This window comes from Pagrus major, chromosome 9 (genome assembly GCF_040436345.1).
Source record: "Pagrus major chromosome 9, Pma_NU_1.0".
Taxonomy (NCBI): Eukaryota; Metazoa; Chordata; class Actinopteri; order Spariformes; family Sparidae; genus Pagrus; species Pagrus major.
This window is the reverse complement of record NC_133223.1, coordinates 27,713,317-27,734,753: the sequence shown is the minus strand read 5'-3', so window position 1 is coordinate 27,734,753 and position 21,437 is coordinate 27,713,317. Positions and strand designations below refer to the sequence as shown.

At 40.7% G+C, this 21,437-nt stretch overlaps 1 protein-coding gene across 3 annotated transcripts in view; it reads left to right on the top strand.

Moving 5' to 3' along the window:
* The window catches only part of hdac4 (histone deacetylase 4), a 139,193-nt gene that overhangs the window by 14,629 nt on the left and 103,127 nt on the right, over positions 1 to 21,437 (top strand). The gene's annotated exons all lie outside the window — the stretch shown is intronic.

Here is a 21,437-nt window from a genome sequence, read left to right as displayed (position 1 = left end):
GGTCATCATTTTCTCTTTTGTGTGGAGCAAACTTTGTACTGTTTATTTCCCTCGCCAGCCAGTTGTGTAGCACTCTGACGCATTATGCCTGGATTTTGTAGCCACGTAGTCTTGAGTCAGGTCAGGTAATGTCTCCTCACTGATACAGAAGCAGTTTGGTTTTGCAAAGTGTGCTGTTTGTTTGGAAAAGTGTCACAACTAAATTTAGCAGCACGGAAACTTGTTCTAGCACCTGAGAGAGGAAACCAGTGGAGAGGGAGGAGCGTGGTGCACTGTGTTTTTCTTGCATTAGTACAGAAAGCTCTCACCTTTAAGAAATATATGGGGTGAAAAGCCCTGTCTGTCACCTTTTTACTGCTTTGTTTGCATCACTCTTCACTACATCTTGTCTTGTGAAAGCAGCAGCAGGCCAGTTATGCACACGCTATTTACCTGCACCCTATATTGGTTTCCTAGGGATTCATTTGTTTTTTATATTTGGGCCACGGCTACATGATATGTCTTTGTTACCAGTTCATCTAGAGGTGGTTGGTAGCGTATATCTCGGTATCTTAATGATTCTTTCAGATGAAAATGTGTTTTTTGTGCATCTGCTTGTCACAGGGGAGTAAAGCTGCTGTTTGATCTGTGCAGTTATAGAAAGACAGTAGGGCTATCAGTTAATTTCTCAATTAATTAATTTATGGTCCATAAAAATGTCAGAAAACAGTGAAAAATATCTTTCCTAGTTTCTCAGAGTCTGTAAGGTGACGTCTGTAAACGTGGTGGCGGTGTAAAAGAACAGTGGATAATAAAGTTTGGCTCTAGATTGTTCTGATTTATGGTTTTGGAAGCATTTGCTGACATGCAAATTAATCCAAAGAAACTTTTAATATCAGTTCATCATCTCCCCCAGTCCTGCACGCATGACAGTTATATGATGTGTTCGCTTGTCATGAATTACATTTGACAGTAGGTTTCTCTCTCCATGCTTTAAAATTGATCTCCTGGTGTGCTTGACCTCCAGCAGCGGGGGCTTCCCATGTGGATGACTCAAAACCCCTCTGTTCTTAAATCACAACCATGGTGAAGTGGACAAAAGGCCAATTGTGTCCTCCCTTACCCATCATGCTTTGGCTGTCTCAGTCTTTTTCAAGGCAATGATGTCACAGTCATTGTTTAATTTGGTCCTGTGTGGCACAATGTGGCTCTCTGGCATCACCTTCTGTTCTCTTGAACTGTGAGTAGAGACGTTTGCGCTGTCCCAGCCAAGATGGTGTGCGTCAGAATGGATGTTTCAGGCTGTGGTTCACAGATAGCTGTGATTCCCTTTTCTTAAATACATTGTGTTAGGTAAGTGGAACCTTGGAGTAGGGCATCATTTTCATTTCCCTCTTATTCAAATCGTTCCCATGCTCTGTCTACTCTCAGTTTTTGTTACGTCAGTTTCTGAAATAACTTTAAGGTGCAGGATTACGATTTTACTGTAGTCACTTCAGAGGTATGCTTGTCTTGTCTGTTTCCTGGTCGTATCCTAGATATCATCTGACTTGCAACCTAAATCCACAGTTGTTTCATCTCTCGGGGCCTTTTTTTCTTACTGACTCACATTATGACAGTCAATGGATAAACATGATCCCACATTTAGAAAACAGAAGCCACATTTTCCATACAGGACTGTAAATATAGACGAAGGTTAGTTCTGTTGAAATTTTCTATTAAGCCAAAACATTTCGAATGCCAGACTTGTCTCCACCTCGAGGAGCTCTGAAATTAAGAATGAAGCTTTCACTCCTCAGTTTCACCTCCTGTTAGCAGTCCATTTTCCCCTTGTCGCCCTCCTGTCTGTGCAGTATTGCTAAGCCCTTTTCCATATATGACAGATCATCATTTCCCCATTCTCAAAACCACCATTTTAGAGCACTGAAGGGCCCTTTGTCTGACTTAAAACTTGGGTGGCAAAGGCTGGCATGTTGACATGTTACTTGGCATTTTGGAACTGGGTTTATGGCCTTGGAGCCCGAGCTAGAACACACACACAGACAAACTCTCTCATCCCGACAAGACCCTCCCCTCTGCTTTCCAGCGGCAGTAATCGGTGGCAGGTCCTGGCTGAGGGGGGATCTTGCGTCAATAAATCGTCATGCTGAGCGACTCCCCTGCCTGGAACACAAACAGAGAGAGGGGCCGTCTGCTGCTGGAGGCCTTGTATAGCTTGTTAAAACCCTCTGAGGCCTGTGCAGTCTGACCAAAAAGAAAGCTCATGCTGGGTTTAGGAGATGTTGGTATTGTTTACCAGTCGCAGTTGTTATTTTACTTCTTGGAGCGATCCCAACCTCTTCATCCTGTCCTTTCCATGATGATATAGTCGCTGGCTGATAGTTGTACTTTAAGCTGGCAGCCTGGAGAGAATCTGTAATTTTTTCTTGCCTACTTGAGTGTTTTGCAGAGTGAGAATACACACTTTTCCCCAGTGGATTCGGTCACAGATAGCGGATTTGTGCAACAAATAAGTCCAAAGGGACATTCAGCTATTACCCGTTCCATCCTGTGAATACATTTCGTTAACTTAAATTTGCATTGTGTGCCTCATCCGTCTCGTCATTCTGAGATTAATTCACACCCTTCCCCATCATGCGTGCATCACAACTGAAAGAGCAGAGCTCAGTAAGGGTGCGGACGGAAGGAAACGCATTACCTTAACTTGCAGGTTTTTAGATTAGCGGGTGGGTATGCGGGGAGCTGCAGTTGTCTTTCTGTCAGCCGTTGGAGCCGTGCAGTGTTGAGGTGCGGGGTGGGGGCTGCTGCGAGGAGTTGGTTTTTAAAATAAACACAAGAATCGCACCTCCTCACTTTTCTGAGTCTTATTCAGAGCGCTGATCCACGGCAGATGGTTGTGAATTATTCATGTCAAGTTTTTGGGACGAGCACAGCCATGTGTAGATTTTATCCCAGAGATTATTCAGTATCAGAGAGGAGGGGAGCAGTGATTGAGAGGGCTGACAGCACAATGAGTGCTTTTCAAGAGATGGTGGAGTGTAAACAGCTGATGCCAGATAAAACTGTTGTTGTTTTTTCTCCATTGTGATTGATAAAGCGTTGAGACGTCATTGCACAGGATTCAAATTCCTTCTTTTACAGCTGTGACAGTCACGGTTTTGTTCTTCCTTGTCAATTTTGCAGCCAAATAGAGGTGGGTGTCAGAGAATAACTCACGATATGCTACGTTCTTGATAGGTTGCCCATAATAACAATGGCAGCACAATACAGCGATTCTGCAGTATTTGATACATTGCAAGTCAATAATCAATGACACTAAGGTGGTAGGGTTACAATGAGTCCCTGAAAAACAGTCCCTGTAAAAAGCGAGAAAGCAGAAACATTGTATTTATAGGAAGGATAGACCTCCGATTTTCCTTGAGAGTTTCTTCTTCTTCCCCGCGAGTTAGTTAACACCTCTTCACTTTACCCTCATTTAATAACCAAGTGCCACCGTGAGGAGTCATGCAGTAGTGACTGTGGTAAGTCAAATTTGACGTTTAAAGTGCCTGCATGTTTTAATAAAAATATTGAGTGTATCGATGACGTTTCCCAAGTGGTAGAAGTAAAACGATAAATTTCTGCATCGATGTTTTGTCGTCTGTTTCTAGCTTTCTTTGAGGATGTTAAATGCTGCAGTGCTGAAGTACAAATGCAGGCACGTGATGTGATTTTTAAGCTTTTTCTGGTTCTTTTTTCCCCGTCAAACATGGAGTAAATGTTTTGCACTCTTGTGTTTTGGGTCAGGTTTTCCCTTGAAAGCAAATTTTAAGCATATTAGTGCGTAGTAAGGGTAATCAAAGTCAGCCGCTGCATAGTTTAGTCTCCCGCCTCTGAAATAGTTTTTAATTCTCTCACTTGCCCTTCCTTCTCTTCTGTCACTCTAATTTCCTATCTGCCTCTTTTTTCTCTCTCTGTCTCTCAGTTTTAATCAGTAACTGTAATAAGGACTCGCAGTGGGAGCTATCAAAAGCCTGCAGTGGTGGATTAGAAGAGAGTGGCTAGTGTCTGGGCCAGGCCACTGGAAAGTGAAGCATAATCTTCAAAAAGGGAGCTTAACCCCTGCTGGCCCACGCTGATGAGTCCTCATTTACAGGGGCCATCGTCACAGGGAAAAGGCTCAGGGTGGTAATTGATATGTTTGAATCTGAGTGTTTGGAAAGTTGTCTAAAGATGACTAAAGTCGACCGAAGCGAGAAGCAAAATTAAGCTCGTTCAGGGAAGTTATTAAAGAAGTTTGTAGGTAGAGTGACGCTGCTCACTTGATTCTGTGCTTCTGTTCGCTCGCAGTCGCTCTCACACTCGCCGCTGCTATCTAGTGATTGTCCGGAGAGCCAGAGGGACACAATAGCAGCTCGTCCTATCTGCATTTGATGCATTTGAGTGCTGCAGAAATGTTATTGTTCTCATTTATCCATGGCTCTGCAAAAATTCCCCTCAATGGAAAGATGGATGGGAATGACAGTTGAAGCAGACTAAACAGATGCCTTTTTTAAGAGAACAATGGAAGCTGCTGTGGAGAAATAAGATTACTGCCTCATTATTGTCTTCCTCTCCACATTTTTCCAGAATATTCCATTCAAGTAATCTCATTGCCAGATGAAACAAGTGTGCAATTTAGCCCTGGGAAGAATTTATTAAGCATTCAAAGCTTTGCCTCTGCCGGAAGAGAAGCTCAGAATTGAATTATGGTTTTGTGCTCAAACTGCTGTGCTCTGTTCTTTCAAATCAACAAAGATCCACCAATCTTCTTTTTGTGCTTTCACTATTAATTATACAAGGGTTTTATGGTTGATTTGGTTGCTAAATTAGGCAATATGGCATTGGAATTTTTCACCGAAATAAGGACTGATAACTTACATTTTGTGTCTACCTCTTTTCTTTTTACTCTGGCTGGCTGTCAGCAGCTATGTCTGTGAAAAAGGGTCGACTTGAAGCTTTAACACGCCACATGTGCTGCTACTTTGCAGGAAAAACATGTCATTACAACTCAGCGGGTGTAATAGTTCGATTGAAACGTAGTATTGCCTGAGACAAGCATTCAGAGTACAGTATTTGCGTTTGAGCTGACACCATACACAGATATAGACGCTACTACACAGCTCTCAGAATGGCCCAGATGTCCAGTTTGTATTAATATGGAGATTAAGAACATGCAAGACCTTAAAGATTAACCCATAAGGATCCACAGCTGCTACTAAGCTTAGAGTCAGAGTGAAATGCAAGAGATCAGGGTCCTTCTCTCATTGTCTATGGGTCCTCTGTGCAGCCTCTGTGTAGTACGACCCAGAATCACTGCACCGCTGTATTTCCCATCTGGCCAGGAGGTGCAATCCGCTGCACGGGTTCAACAGGGGACAGCGGAGAAGATGGAGGCGGGTCAGGTGGGTCTCTGAGGATGTAATCCTCCTGCTTCTATGAACAAAACAAAATCAAAAGTTCCCAGCAGTTACACAATCCCTGTTAGGAAGGGCTCAGTGCACCCTGGGTCTCCCAGGGCAGAATGAACTTTTCCAGGCACTAATCTCTGGATTAAGCCCTGAAACAGAGGCCGGCAAACTCCTCTGTGTGCTGCCATGTACTAAAAATGCATGAAATGCTCCATGAAGCTGTTGTGCAGCTACACTTGGCGTTGGCTGCAGGTTTGTACTCACGTTGCTGATTTAAGGGTCTAGTTTGTAGGATTTAGGGGGATCTATTGGCTGAAATGGAATTTAATATTCATAATTATGTTTTCATTAGTGTATTATCACCTGGAACTATGAATTGTTGCATTCTTGTCACCTTAGAATGAGTCTTTTATATCTACAGACATGTACAGAGTGGATCCTCTTCATGGTCTGCCATGTTTCTACATGGACAAACCAAACACCGGCTCTAGAGAGAGACGCCAATGTTTTTTGCGTTCTTGGCAGCTACCGTAGGCGAGAGTTAGAGGTGTATTTCGTTTGTTGCAATGTGAAACCTCACCACTAGATGCCACTAAATCCTCCACACAGGTCCTTTAAAAGATTTAGCCCATAAGGAAAGTTCTTTAAGGACAGGAAAAGTTGTATCTTCTGCCTTTAATATTCTCAGAAACAGTCTTATGCCTCTCAGACTGACTCAGTTACGCCGGCTTATAATCAATTACAATCACTCATATCGCCCTCCTCCACACCGAGAGATAAAAACAAAACATAAAAAACACTCTCTTCTCAGCTCCCAGCTTGCTTTTATGCAGGTTGTGTACTGCTGGGATTTCATGAACAGGCGTTTCTTTTAAGGATGGTAATTAATTTAATGATGCTGAACGCTTAATGAAATTTAACAGTTTACCCAACTCATGTAAAAGAGTGAGAGATCAATAGAGAGAGGAAAGAAAACAAGAGAAGGAACTGAAACCTATCCTCATCTTACATAATATCGCTTGTTTGTTTGGAACTCTGTGGAAATATAAATACAGACTTGATTCTTTGAACTGCGGCAACAAGAGATTAGCTGGTGAGAGCAGTGAATCTATCAGCTGCTGCTTGAGGCACGTCCAGCGGATCAGTGAGCGAGTGTCTCTCTTTCTTAAAGTTTTACATAAGAAAATACGTTTTAGAGGCGCCGCTACAGCTGAGACAAACTACTCTCCTGTCATCACTCAACAAAGTGAGGTGATTTCATTGAATTCAAGAGGAAACATCACAAAACATGTTTACGACACAGGCTTTATGTTCTTCATGCAGAGCTCGTCAGCTGTCATACGTGCTGAATTATGCTACATTCTTACGGCGCTATAATAAAAACATCTGGTGGACTCAGGATTGACAAAATGAAAGGCTTTTCCTACAGGTTCTTTGTAACTTGGTGATCGTACAATGTTGTCTTCATAATTGTTTGTCTTGATTGGTTTTTGACCACCATTTTACCGCCGTAAACCTGCTGCTGTTGATTTATTTGACTTGTAGTTTACTCACCTGTGACACGTGTTTCAAAGGAGGGCAGTTAGGTGTTTTTGACAGCACATGCACAGGATCACAACAGTTACAAACCGATCAATAAACGGATTGATTGGTGCCCGTTTGGATCCAGCAGGTCAGCTTCTGACAGCCTTTCAGCTCAATTTAATGACTTAAATCAACCCCAGAAGGGCAATTATAAGAGTTGGAGCTGTGTCCAGCTCCAATCAGCCACAGTGCTCAGTCTGGGTTAGGCAGTGCACTTTTTAAGTCTTGACAGTTATTATGTGCTCTTTGTGACGCCTGGAAAAAAACCCCCACTAACTCTTACTAACATTTGGCTTTTAGCGTGAATGGTACAATCCGCATTCACTTCTGCATCAAATGTCTCTGCAGTATTAACAGGTGTTTAGCAGCTCCAGCTCTGATCGGCAGTAATGAAGACACAACGCCCGGGTGGACATGCTAATTTCCCCCCCTTGTCAGGTGCGATGCAATGACGTCTTGATGTTCAGGCTGCTGGCTAGTTAATGCTTTTCCATCTGTTTCTGTTCAAGCGATACTAGAAACAGTGTTGCTAACCAGTCCAACATTGATCAGTTCTCAACTGTCCACCTTGCAATCTTGGACATTGACTTTTATAGACACCACTACACCACCAAGTCTCCAAATAACTATTGATATTCAGTCCGTAGCAGGAGACGAGCCATAATACGCCCCGAGTGGCGAATGACTCCTTTGCCCGAGGTAGCGGAAGAGGATTTCAAAGCTGGACTTTTCTGGGTTTCTAACTCTGGTTCAGCGGGGGAAATCAGGGTTGTTAAAGTGAACGTATTATGTTCCTCACTCAGAGGCTTCTACTCAGCGAGGCTTTTGAACTCCTACTGCTCCACTGGAGCTGCTTAGCTGCCAACTGTAGACTCCTGTGGTTGTACTTGGCAGCTCGCATGTGTGAATTTGTGTAATTTGAAGGCCTTTTTTTTTTTTTTTAAAGCAATCCTGCTTGGTAAACATGCCTTAAATGAATAACAGTTAAGATCCCTTCTAATAGGTTTTCTACTTTTATAGCATTAAGAAAACAGCAGTGATCCTCCAAGCTGTAAAACTAACTGTAAAATCTGAGTTAAGGTTTATTGTTTTCACCAAGAAATCTGTTTTTGTTGCTTTTCACTCCTTTTTTCTTTGTATGTGTGCGTTTCACCTCCAGTGTAGTATGAATTAAAAAAAAAAAAAAATCTTTATCCTGGTGCAGGAGTGTTAGCATTGACTTACAGTACACCGAGGAACAATGTTTTGGTTAAACAAGCTTGCTATTTTGGATGTGAGGTGACAGATAACAGCATGCTTTCAAAATGTCAAGTTTATGTTTCCGGTATATTTAGCCTCACAGTGAACTAAAAAGACTTCTGAACATTAAAGTGAAGAAAACTTCCTCAGACATATGAGGAGATTTTATATCTTTCCTAAGACCCTGTTCAGAGAGAGGGGTTAGGAGTAGGGGAAACACAGGAGGATAAAAGGCTCCAATGGAGTTTGATCCGAGGTCGGAGAATTTCAGAGCAGGAGATAAAACCACTCTGATCTCTTTGGCCACAGTGGTTCCTTGAAATTAAAATAAAATTAATTAAGACATCCAGTTTTCTCATTGTTGGCTGGCCACTAAATAAAAAAAAAAAATGAAATGTTATCTGCTGCCCCTAATTAAGTTTAATTCTGTAAGATGCCCAAAGGACAGAATGAAACTCATGGATACTGCAAGGCAGAGTTTTCATTTTTTGAGGCTCAAACTATTGTTTTCTCAGTGAATGAAATAATACTTTAAATCTAATGGAAGTAGCCTTAGAAAAAGTAGTAGATAGATCCAGTCTTAAACCTCCTGAACTGCTTTAAGACTCACCGGGGCCATCCCGATAATATCAAACATGTTTGATATTTAAAATGTGGATGATTACATCGAGCCTTTCCGAGCCGAACCATAACAGCTAGTGAGAGAGGCATACCAGATCAGCTGTTGACAGAAACTTAAAATCTCAGTTTTGCAGAAGAATAGAAAACCTGTGTTGACTGCGTTGCTGCTGTAGGTTGTCACATCGTGCTAATCTTGTTTAAGTCTGCTTCCCCATGGCATTATGTGAGAGGGATCATGTGTGAGCCCAGCTTCAGTCTGCAGGGCCGTGTGTTTGCTGTTTATTTGAAACGCATTAAAATTGAAGGTGTCGCATGTCCAAATTGCACCAAATTTGACACTGCACTTCCTTTGGTCCTCAACAACCAACCTACCATGTGTGAAGTGGATCGGATGAATGGTAGATCTCGAGATATGTGATTAATATACAGACACACAGATAGACAGAGACGCCTTGCTTTATAGTTGGAATAGAAAAAGGTCTGATGACAGGTCATATATAAAGCAATTAAATACAGTATCCCACTATTTATTGAGATATGCCAGGAATGTCAGCATTGAATTACAGTAGAGAAGCAACAGTAAAATTATTTTAAAAAACATTAATGCTTTAAATTGCTTGTAGTTTCAGTTAACGACACAATCATGTCAAAAAGATAATTCAGCTTCTTGAATCGCTGTGAAAATAGCTGGCAGCTGGTTGATAATAAACAGTGCTTGTGTTCAGTCTCCCTGCTAAACCCTTTAAATGTATCACATTCATATTTCGGTCTTGTCAAGTTTTCCTCTGAATCAACACCTCCAGGACTGGGAGCTGTGAAGCAGCTCATGTTGCCTGACTGTGAATCTAATGTTAGCTCACACAGACACAGTGTATAGCTGTCTACACAACCATTTATATTTATTACAGCAGTTGTATATTATTGGCTTCAACACTGTCCCATGTGACTTCATGATAATTGAAATAACATATGATACAGGAATACACCAATAGATGTAAGGCCGTCATTAAATCATTGTGTAATCTTCAGTATATCTTCACTGTTAAGTTGTTTGAATTTTGAGTAGCACTTTACATTACAGCTCGGTAATAACATAGTAATAGTGGGTTGGGGTACAGTGTGATTACCAAAGTTATAACCAGGTAGCTTGGTATTAAATTAGGGTATATCTGGGTTATATGAGACTGAAATGTATGTTATAAGTGGCCAAAAACAAGGTTATTAATGAGAAAACGCATTTAAAGAATGCATTTTGCAGCCCTGATAGTTATTACACAGGAACTCAGGAGTGATTCCAGTATCATCTTGTTTTAATTTCAGCATTATGATATGGTTATTCGCATTTTTTAGACCACCAAGAATTTTCATGCGATGTTGCAGGTGTTGCACTGATAGTAGCCTCTAATCTTGTGAAAACATCAACCTATATTACCTCATTACTATCAGGATATTATCCCATCAAAGTCAATGTCAACACAATTTTCTGTTGATTCAGTAAGCTTACCTTTTTCCTTCAGAATATACAAGCAGCGGCTCGTCAATTGTGTTCAAAATCACATTTATAAAATACATTTATTTGGGATCTTTTGTTTTCTCTGGCAGATTCTGATCATCCGTAATCGTAATGGCTCGTCATAGTTATCAGAGTAGATTTCTGCTTTTGTCTTTGTCACAACAGGCATCATTTCCATCAACATATTTATCATAAACTGTATCCTCCATTAATTTATAACACATCGTTATCCAGCATAGCTGCATGCCTTAAGAAAGTGTTACTGTACCACCATTTCAAGCAGCCGTGAAGGATTTCCAGTGGCGCAGCCTGGAACCCCGCTGTAGAAATCTAGGCAAGATCACCGAGTTCAGCAGCACCCTTCATCAGTCAAATTGCATGAAACCACGGTTTGTCGTCCTCCCACATTTTGTAATTTGCCAGACTTCTCTTTCTCCATTTGCATAACATAGCAAGCTCATTACTTCAGCTTTCAGGAGCAAGGAGCCTATTAGATGAATGAAACACCGACGGTATGCTGTAGAGTTGATGTTGGCGAGATAAATGAGCTGGTTTGAACATGCCGGTTGAATGAAAAAATGGCTCATTGTGACCTGTGGTTTTGTAGCACTCGTCACCAAAGTTAATTGTCAAACAGGTTTTTGTCTCATTGGAGTTGTTCTTTCTCCAGTCCTGTCTGTAAGTCACGTTTATGTACAGTTAATTTCCAACAGCAAATTGAGGGAAACATAATGCTGATTGTATCAAGTTTTCTATTAACATAATGAGATGTTGCAGTGTTTCCCACACATAGACTTTACTTGGGTGGGCCACTCAGGTGTATTGGGCGACCCGTTTGAACATTTTTTACTTTCATTTATTTTCTATCCGTCTGAGAGAACGACACCATCCACGATCGATTAACTAGTTGATCTGCCCTCGCTTTTCCTCTCCCATCTCCTGCCAATCACATATGCTCTGCAGGAAAACAGAGAGAGAAACGCTCTCTGGTATTACATCCCTCCTGTAAACGCACTAATTGTAACGCAACTATTTAATGTTGGTCTAGTTAAGGTGTTGTTTCGTGCACCTGGTTGTTGCGATGTCATTCAAGTGGAGTTTTGATAGGCTACATAATAAAAAAAGAAAACAAGCCTCCTCCACAAGTGGTTCACCTGCAGTTGTGAAAATGGAATCAGAGATAAAAAAAGTGTTGTTTTTGTCCGACGACATTAAAACACATTGCGGACATGGAAAGTCAACAGAGCAGACACGTAGTGGGAGAGAGAGACAGAAAGGTGAGGCTCGTCGGTGTGTGTGTGTGCATTATGTAGGCAAACTTTGAAAGTGATTCTGAAAAACAGGTAATCAAATACCAGCACTTTGCCCCCAACTATAAAAGAAAGAAAATCATTACAGCTTGACATTTTGCTTGAGAAATGACCGAAACAGTTAATTGATTAATAGTCAACAAGCAAATTTCTTTTGATCGATTAACCGACTTTCTGCCAAAATTGTGGAATACACTATCCACTCGCAGTGACTACAGCATTATTCAACTTTTTTGTGGTTATGATTAGGCACTGACAGCACTTGGTAAAAGGTAGGGAAGGCGATTCTGGAGAAAGACTGTTGATTGATGCGTCTCATTCCCAGGCCCTCGAATACCGACGCTTTGGGTTAGAATTTTGTCCCGAACACCGACCCAAAAATCGGTACTTGACAACCTGGGAAGGAAACTAAACAATCAACAATCTTTCTCCAGAAACAAAAAGTCAGCAGTGAGATATTTTTATTTACTGAAAATCACTATCTTTACCTAACCTTTATCAAAGTGCTGTTTCTGCCAAATCTAGACGTGAACCCTGGACTGTGGTGTTACAGTCCTGTACACTGTCTGGCTGCCATCCATCCCGACCTCTTCCCTTATAACTGGAAATTGCTGATAAAATATCTAAACTGTATTTCAGGCAAACTGAGAGGATGCATTTACATTTTAGTGAATGTGTATGTGCTCTTCCCACATTCCTCTGGCCGTTTTTCCCTATTTTTGCAGCTCACTGAAGTCTCAGTGATGGGGATCTCATGCTGAACTATCTGTTCCGTTCCGTCCAGTCTCTGCTATTGTCACCCTGATTTTGTCTTTTGTGCCAGCGTCTATCAGGCTCACTGTCGTTATCACACGATTGCACTGCAAGCTAACACTCTAATGAGCGTCCGTGCCACGCAGCAGCATTTCATGGATGCAATGGAAGATGCTGACACAACGTGTAACACACGCAAACACTGGTCCTTCCGTGGGAATGTTTATTTGACCTGACAAAGACGCATTCTCAAAGTGTGTACACTGAACAGTTGGATAGTTTATAGCAAGCACACTGGGTGCAGATAGCGACACTTGGGAACATCGAGGTGGACAGGGCCTTTTTCAGTGGTGGTTATCTAATCACATAAAGGAAAATAAAAATGTATGGCCCCTAATCGCAAAGGTAATGTACTGTATTTCTCATTTTTTGCTTGTGTTTGAAAGATTTCACCCCAAATCTAAAAATCTTTGGACTGTATCCTCAAACACTTTGATTACATGCTTTAAAGTTACCATACAATATTGTAATTAGAGAAACATTTTTGTCACATATCAACTTTCCCCCGTAAACGTCATATTTTCTGTTATTCATTTCAACTCAATCGTAGACTATCAGATAAATACATAACTTTGCCTCTTGACTCTTGCATCAGCTAGTGAAAGCTGTAATTTAGTTGTTGTAATTAACCAAATTAGTAGCAGCATAGGAACAAATTACTACGTATTAAAAGTTAAGTCATGGCGATATTGCATGGCAAATGGCGCTGTATCTTGGGCTGAAAAATTAATCAAAATGTTATCAAAATCACGATATGGCCAAGTGCAATATGAATCACAGAAGCTGCCATTTTTTGATAAAGGTACAATGTGTGACAAAACAGCATTATAATGAAGTACTGTAGTGCTGCAGAGATGTCCTAGCATACAAAAGTTTTTCTCCAGATGTAAGAAAACATGTTTGTTTGGACCCAACAAATGTCACATTATTGGGATTTTAATAGTTTTTTTAGTGATGCGAAAATTGTCGCAATATCTGCCAAAATAATAGGAATATGATTTTTTTTTTTGTACCATATCCTGAAGCCCTAGCTGCAACTAACACGTATTTCTTTGTCAAGTAACTATTTATCGTGAAAATAATCAGAAGTTTACATCAAAAAATGAAATTATAAATGTGAATATTGTGCTTATCACAATCTCCCAAAGTGACGTCTTCTCATTCTTCTTTTGTCCAACTAAAACCCAAAGACTTTTTGTTTATACTAGTATAAATGCTAAAGGGAAAGCAGCAAGTCCATTATTAATGCTGGAACAAGCAAATCCTTGACATTCTTGTTTGAAATCATCTGAATTTAGACCTGAGTAGGAAGTTTACACAGAAATCAGCGAATATGGAGGAATCTTGATTTATAGAGGGAAAGCAGCCGCAGCTATGTTGGGGATTATTAGTGACAGAACAGAGACGAGGGAACATTGCTTATGGTTTTGATCTATTTATAGACACTATTAATAGACACTAATTGTCGATGTCCTCAAGTGTTTTTCTCTCCCACAAAGTCGTTCACAACAGAGGGCCTTCTGTTGCAAGCACAGATCTAATGGGGCCCCTTTTCCCTTTTGTCTACACCAGACACACAGTAGCCACATGCCATAACACGAGTAAACAAACCACATCGGACTACAAACTCAGCAGCGGAATTTACTGTTGCGTTTGTGACGATGGTTTTCTGTCATCATCTATCATTTCTGACAAACCTGGAATATCGCTTTAAGCTCGCCGCGGACAGTCAGTGTCATCCTCGGTCTGCCCAGTGATGCTATGACCTGTGTATTACGTCCACAGAGGATCAAGGCAGCCCGTCACATTACCCAATGAAGTAAAGACCTGTATTAAGGTTAACAGTGATCTAAAAGCAGTCCGTGATTACAGTGCCTGAATGATGTAATCACCCAGACGTTTGCGGCCTTTGTAATGTCACTTAATGTGCCGATAATACAGTGTTGTTGCTGTTTTTGATACTCTGATTCTGGAGATTGTTGTAATGTCAGGTGGGTGGAGACAAGTAAAGATATATTTCTGAGAGGCTGGAAATTTGAGTTAATACTATTTAATCATAAACTGCCAGTAGAAATATATTTTTAATGTATTTAATTTAACTGAGACTAAAATATCTGGAAACATTTTGGATTGTTGGGAGTGGGTGAGAGGGAGTCATGCTATGCAGGGTCGAGGTGAAGTCTGGAAAAGTGAGTCTTGAGTCTTTTGTGGAAGATGGCGAGTGACTCTGGTCATAAAGTTTTAGGAATGTTTTCACTTCGGAGTGAAATATCTCAAACTAATGGATTGATTGCAACAAAATGTAGCACAGACATTCATACGTACTGTAATAAATCAGGTAAACTCTGATTAAATGTTTTTTTTTTTTTTTTTTTACTAAGTTACCTAAAAGGCCTGGCAGATGTTAGCATGCTAACATGCCATATTAAGATCGGTTAACACGAGGCCTACATTCATATTTACCAGGCAGCTAAATACGGCGGATTTTTCCATGCATAATTCCCTGAGAAATCCAAGATCCGTCCCTTCTTCTGGATCTACACCGAAAGTTAAAGGGGTCTATTTTGGGCCAAATTCCATCTTTCATCCAAGTGACGCGGAAATCCATTCTGTAGTTTTTGTGTAATCCTTCTGACAAACCAACCAATCGACAAACGGATAACGGGCGAACACACGACCTCCATGGTGGAGGTATTTAATATTGAAGTGCCCATATTAGCTCTTCTGTCCTTCCTCATCCATCATGTTAGCTAGCCTCCCAATCTGCAGTTAATCTGAGGGTAGTTAACGGCTAGCTGGGGCTTTGGTGTGAATGCGTTCCCCATGTATCAAGGGCTCCGTGTAACGAGTCAAATGTTTGCATGTTGAATGTGATTTCATGGTGCGTGTAGCCAAATTAAAATGATTTTAATCATTAATCATGTTTCAGGCAGTCTTTTGCGATGTATTTGTTGTGCATTGTCATATTGCGTTGATGAAGAAACTCCAATTTATCATCAGCAGGATACATTATAACTGCAAAACTTCAGTATCTTAACACTGTCATTTTGAACATGGTGCCATGCAGACATTTAGATCTGTGCTGCCTGGCGTGATTGTAGCCTCAAGTGTTTGTTAAGAAAATACCCTTGGTGGTTTGTTAGAAGACAATTTTACTGCTGGGTCTGTTTGACACGACTCCCTGAGGTAATCCGAGTAGGTCTGCAGCGTGCATCCTTGAAATAGTCAGATACAAGCGTACCTTGGATATCCTTGTCCTTGTCATGTAATGGGGTTTGAACCAAACATCTTTTAGCTCTGATATGGCATGTGGAGCCAATCTGCTAATATTCTGGCCAGAGAAAAGAGGTAGGCCTCTATCTCCACTGGCAAAGGTCAGGCTGAACATAGGCCCCCGGTATTGAGGGCCCTTTTGTCGACACGACCACAATAAACAAGCGAGCCATTCTCAGCTCTGCTCTAGTGTGCTTATCCCGCATGAAAACAAGCGTGACTATTTTAATTGTAATTAGAGGGAGAAAATTGGTGTAGGGACTGAGCCAATCCTACAGAGTGAATGACTGTGTGCGTGTGTGTTTGTGGTTCAGTGTGTGTCTGTCAGTGTATGGTGATATACTCCTTGTATAGTTGTCCAGGGCAATCACAGTCACAGGCCCTTTCATGTCTCTCTTTTTATGTGAATAGTGAAGCTGTCATGACTGACGCTTCATGAAATAGTGCTTTAGAATCTATCAGTCAAAGGCCCTAATTGTAGCGTGTTTAGTCATACTGTTAATACATTAGTTAGTGTGAGAGTGTTCCAGAGGGGTTTATTCTACCTTTTATTCAGTCGCTGCTTCATTAGTATGACTCACATCCTGACATTTCATTGCCTGTGTGTCATCTTACTGTCATCTCAGCCACTTAAAATCTGCAGCAGGCTCGGCTGCTCAGCGAGGCTCTCGGCAGCGTTTCATAAGGCCAGTATGTGAACACTTTATGAAACACTGGACACGACCACTTTGATTGCTTTTCTAGACTAATTAAACTGCAGTTTTTTTGGTTTTTTTCAGCGACTCACCGTTTTAAGTGGGCTGTACAATTGGTAAAAAAGGAGACATTGGTTTAGGTATAAGGTCAATTTATTTGTCGAGGGTTTAAAGTCCTTGAGTCCTGCTACATATATGTTATGGAGTGTTGAGTGTTGTCGTTGAGGATGAGTTGAGTAGTCTGGTGATATGACAGTGGATACTTATGTATCTTTTGCCAGATGGCAGCAGGGTGGACAGACTGGCTGGGTGGGTGTTGTCTTTTAGTATCCTTTGGGCTCTGAGCAGACATCTCATATCACAGATGTCACTGATGCTCTATAGACGGGTACCAGTGATGTTCTGGGCGGTCTTAATCACCCGCTGTAGAGCCTTAGTATCCTGGGCCGTGCACGAACCATGCCAGTTTGTGATGTTTCACAATGGCTTTTCAGAAACCTGTGAGTGAAGGTACAGAGTATACGTCCATGTATGTCCATACGTGCCTTAAACCTGCATTCTTTCTCATGGCCAGAAGAAGGGAACTCCACTGGTTTCAAAAAGAAGTAAAGTTGTATATAAGCTTATGAGAAAAATGACTACTTCTCACCTGATTTATTACACTAGTAAACATTTTTCTAATTAGTTTATGGTCTCATATTTTCTTTTTGTCAATTATGGTCTCATTTAGTGAAATAGATGATGAAGAGGGGTATGCTTCAGGGTGTAGCTACCTTGTAATTGACATCGGACTCTCAGTCAGATCCAATCATTATATCCTCATCAGCTCCACCCTCTGGTCCAAATATGGTCACTGCTGGCTCAAAAAAAACAAGATGGCGACAGCGGTAACAGCCGTACTCAAGGCTTTATAACGGTAGTCCACAAACCAATGGGTGACTTTACACTTGCAATAAACCCAGAAGTTAATAAGATATTTCAGTCTGGAACAAAGTAGTGGATCTACATTGCCATCCCCAGAGCCACACACCTAACATGGCAAAAAAAAACACATGATGCTTCTATGATTAAACAATTGCAGGCTTGCATGCCAAGAAAATGTGGGCGTAGAAATGGCGACAGACAGCGCTTCAAGTGTGACACAAGCTGTTTTGGAGCCATAGCGCATTTTTTAAACACCAGCCATACTGAGGACGTGTTTCAGTTTAATGTAGCACTCTTTTTTACCCCCAAACATGCAGTTGGTTTATCAGGAAAGTTGTGTAAATCACATCCATGAGACTGTGAAGAAACATACTGTATATATTATACTCCAGGGCTGCGTGACAGAAAGGATATCAATCTGTCAAATAAAAGCAAAATCTGTGTTCAACTGCTATAAATTACACTAATCAAAGCAACAATAACAATGCAATTATGTTTCAATGTCAAGAAAAGATAATATTGCTTCATCACACAGCCCAGGATACCATGATATAGTGTACATTGTTACCAGTAAATGATAAAAAACACATCATGATATAAATGTAAGTCTTACTGTCCCCACCCTGCAGTGAATATGCTGTTGGAACATTGAAAGCTTACAGTTTGTGTTTCTAAGGGATGATATAGTATTCTACCATTTACCACAGATAAAGCCTGATCTTTCTCAACCCCACCCCCTCCCCCACATGCCTACATTTGCTTCAGTCAAACGATTTATGTCTAATTACCGGTTATAAGCTCTGCACTTCCTCCGACAGGCTCCATATTAGAAACCAAATCTTATAATTAACCCATCCTCTCACATGAAAGTAATGGCAGTGCTCTGCCTTGTCAGAGGCCCATGTTGATTGTTCTGTCATCTCAGCCCAGCCTTCTCCAACACTGCCTTTCCAAATATCCCAGCAGTTCAAGGAAAGATGAGCTGGCTAATGGGCTGCTTACTAGTGAGACGAAGTGAAGAGATTGACCTTGAAGCTTTTTCTAGTTAAGTTGTCTGAACAGAGAAAGCATCCACCAGATCTGAAAATAAGGACTCGAGTGTGATATGAATGTCCATTTATGAATAATTTAAGTCTGTTTTATTATTTCAAAAAAAGTTAGACGTTCAAATGTTAATACTTTAATACTTAAAATACTTATATTTATATATATATATATGAAGGATAGTGCCTTTACTTCTCTGAAGGTATTCATTTTCCAGCTAAGCGGCACCAACGTGACTTTTCACTATTTTAGTCCTCATCTTTACATCTAAAGGTGGTTTTAGAAAATAAAAATAAAACTCAGAATGGTTCTATTTACAATAATAATAACGTCATAAACAAACTCAGAAATGTTTATTTTTTCCATAACTGAATAAATACGCCATCCTCAAAGAAGAAGGTCCCCAGAACACAGTTTTGAAGTCAGGAAGGCGGCTACTTAGAACGGTCCTGCACATTTAAACAAAGTTAAACAGTATGAAATGGTTTTGTCCTTTGAAAACTGTTTGTTAATTGACTGTTCGTCTTTTCCCTCATTAAAATCAAATAATGAAGAATTTTCCCTTCTGATTAAAATGTCTGCCCCTAAACTACATAGTGCACCTTTAAGCTAATACTGAAGCCCTCTGAAATCATTTACCGAGCAGATATATATAACTATAACTATATACAAAACTGGCATGGAGACAGAAGTTATGATATGCATTTAAAGTTTAAATCAACATTAGGGAAACACAGAAAAACTTATAATAGGCATATGAGAGAGAAATAAAAGGCGCTTGAAAAAGAAGGGTAGGGCAGAATATCGGAAATGGGATCGTGCTTCAGGAGGTTGAAGGCTGATGCTTAAAGAGGTGTTTTGAGTTTACTTTTGAAAGAGTCGACTGAGCTAGCCTCTCAAACTTGTAACTTGTGATCTTGTGACTGTATATCTAAAGAAACTGTGAAAACTACATTTAAGCAAAACCCTGAAATATCACAGCTGTATAAAAAGTGCTCACATGGTTATCTTGTTGCCATAGATACAGGTACAAAATAGCTCTGAAACTCATGACTTTAACATCACTCAACTGCTGACATTTACAGACAACATTGCTTTTGTTTGCGAGTCCCATACGTGACAAATATTGTCTTTCAATTCACTTTTTTGGCTTCGGCAATTTTCCGCTTCATTCAGTTTTGTTCCATTCTACAAAAGTGATGGCCCGTTAAAGGAGTACTGTGTTTTATTTCATGAGGTGATCTTGAGTTTTAAACAACACTTCTGTGAAACTTGGCCGTCCTTCAGATTGCTACCACCGCTGACTGATCTCGGGGAGTTTTGGGAGTGGATTAGTGTTGCTGAAGGAGCTTGTTGACATCAGATGGCATGGGAACTATGAATCCACACACAAGGCTCAACGAAGGAGCTCAAGCAAACCTGCAGTGGGCACGTAGAGAGGGGGAAAAACAAATAAACTAAGCCCAAAGCAAGTATCCCCACAGTTGGCATGTTCCCATAGACATTTGGTAGAGAGAGAGGATGGATACAAGAAGTCTCTGGTTATCAGAAAAGGTCTTATTGGTGCTTTCTCTCAGTCTTTTGTACTGATTAAAAATATCCAGCATGTGTTGCAATGTGAATGGATTTGTAATAAGATATTAAGTCATTCTTTAGTCAAATAAATTGACCATAAAACATATTTTTTGTATCAAATAAAACAGAAAATGTACGAGTTATTCCTCAGCCTGCCTTGTTTCAGGTATAAAACCTTGTTTGTTTGTCCTGACATGCACTTCTGTTGTATGATGCTTGTGCAAACAGTACACTTGGTAAAGGTAAAGAAAATATACTGTAAATCACAGAGCGCACTATGATGGATAATAATAATAATAATCACAATGACAGCACAATCCACTCAGCATCAGATTGCTCGGTAATCCCACAGTAAACTCTCGCTAAAACCTGAGTGAGTCAGTATTATTACAGATAATCCCCTGGTCTGGTTTATGTGACGTGCTGGTGAACGCAGGCATAAACCACACGTGCACGTACGCACACGCACACACCACTCTGCCTCCCAACTGGTTGTTGCGTCTCAGCTATTGTCTCAGTTTCAGCAGCCACACAGGTCACAGTACAAAGCAGATGGCTGCTGCATATAATGTCACTGAGAGACCGTTTTAGCTTATTGACGTAAAGCTGAATGCTATTAAATGACTGTCATCAACTTAATGCATGGTCCAGTGTTTTCTAGGATATCAGGTCATTACACGATGTTGTGCGGTGCAGAAATACTAGTTTAGAGCATGAATATTATCATCGAGAATCAGTTTAATAGGAGTTATTTTTAGCCCTGCTGGTGGCATGGTCTGATGGACGGCAGTGTCAGTTAGTCATTCTGTCCACTATCCATTCATGGTGCACAGAGGATGATCCTATTGGCTATCCCCTGACTTTTACTCCAGTGCCTCCAGATGGTTTTTGACCAAATAACGTGCAAAACTAATGACTTCCCCATCAGCTACTCTAGTTTGTATTGTTAATTAGATAATGTTAGCATGCTGACAGGCTAAATTAACTTGGTGAACTTACTGTATGCTGCTTCCCTATTAGAAGAGGTACAATGGAAAACCACTTAAACCTCGACTTCATGAGGGAGCAGTAGTCTGCCACTGGTGTCACCGATGGCAAGGAGGTAGAATGTATTTGAAGACTTCAGTATTTATATGAGGCTGGTGAAAGGAATATTGTTGTGTTTCCAAGTATAAAAGTGCCGTAATATAAGATGTGTAATGGCGTCTGTTACCTCATGTGTTGTTTTTCCTCCTCTCTTTGCAAGGAGGCTGTACTGCTGAGGGTTCAATTGTGTCTACACTTGCACCATGAATGCATGAAGGTCGTAAGTTGAAATTTTCAACTAGGAACCTCCGTCCTCCGACTTTGAATTACAAGTCAAGTACTCTGGACCTTGACCCTCCCTGATTTGATGCAGTTGATATATTTTCAGCTGCAGTTTGCAGAGTTGCTGTAT